Source organism: Salvelinus fontinalis, chromosome 4 (assembly GCF_029448725.1).
Source record: "Salvelinus fontinalis isolate EN_2023a chromosome 4, ASM2944872v1, whole genome shotgun sequence".
In the NCBI taxonomy this organism is placed as follows: Eukaryota; Metazoa; Chordata; class Actinopteri; order Salmoniformes; family Salmonidae; genus Salvelinus; species Salvelinus fontinalis.
In genome coordinates this window covers 28,744,924-28,746,131 of record NC_074668.1, presented here as the reverse complement: position 1 = coordinate 28,746,131, position 1,208 = coordinate 28,744,924, and positions in this window count along the sequence as shown.

The window sequence follows — 1,208 nt, the reverse complement described above, 5'->3', positions numbered from 1 at the left end:
AGGGGAGGAAATCCTGCCCTCACTACACAACCTCTGACCCAGGATATCCTTCTGTAGACCACACCTTCTCCACTAACTGACCCGGCCCTCCACTCACCAAAGCCGCCATAGTAGAGTACTTACAAGCCCTGACATTTGTCCTACCTGCCTAGAATGTTGTGAAGTTGAATTATGACACGGAGCAACTTTAATGACACAAGGACCTTCAAGTGTTTGTGTTTGTATTTATTAGGGAGCCACATTAGCATTGCAATCATTTACCACGGAGGCTGACTTGTTCTAGAATGAAGTCACAAAGCAGTGTTAATTATGTACGAAGGCACATTGCTTATCTTGATTGGATTACAGCTACTCTTCCTGGGGTCCAGCAAAATTAAGGCAGTCATACAATTTTAAAAACATTACAATACATTCACAACAGATTTCACAACACATTGTGTGAGCCCTCAGGCCCCTACTCTAATACCACATATCTACAACGCAAAATCCATGTCACACGTCTGTGTGTGTATGCATGCGTCTGTGCCTGTGTTTCTTCACAGTCCCCGCTGTTCCATAACGTGTATTTCATCTGTTTTTAAGTCTGATTCTACTGCTTGCATCCGTTACCTGATGTGGAATAGAGTTCCATGTAGTCATGGCTCCATGTAATACTGCGCACCTCCCATAGTCTGTTCTGGGGACTGTGAAGAGACCTTTGGGGGTATGTCTTGTGGGATCTAGTGTTGGAGACTATGATCAGTTGAAAACACTGATATGAAGGTGTGTTACAGATAAAGCTGCAGGCGTGCTCACTTCAGCTCTGTGTTATGATGGCAGAGCCCAAACCAGATCAAATGATTTGTTCATAGTGCTAGAGCTGTATTACCTTGTTGTTGTGCTGCCGGCGTGGGCCCCGTAATCCAATCAAGATAAGCAATGTGCCTTCGTACATAATTAACACTGCTTTGTTACTTGATTCCAGAACAAGTTCATCTTTGTCAGCCTCTGTGGTAATTGATTGCATCTCAAATGGCACCCTATTCCCTTTATAGTGCACTACTTTTGACCAGGGTGCCCCTCTATAATAGGGAATAGGGTGCCATTTGGGACACTTGTCTTGTGAATTGTCTTGTGACCAGATGAGTTTGGATTCAAATTTCACATCAGGCGTTGGATAAAAGTGGGCGTGCATCCAGATGCTGCATGTGCTGGTCATATGTAACAAC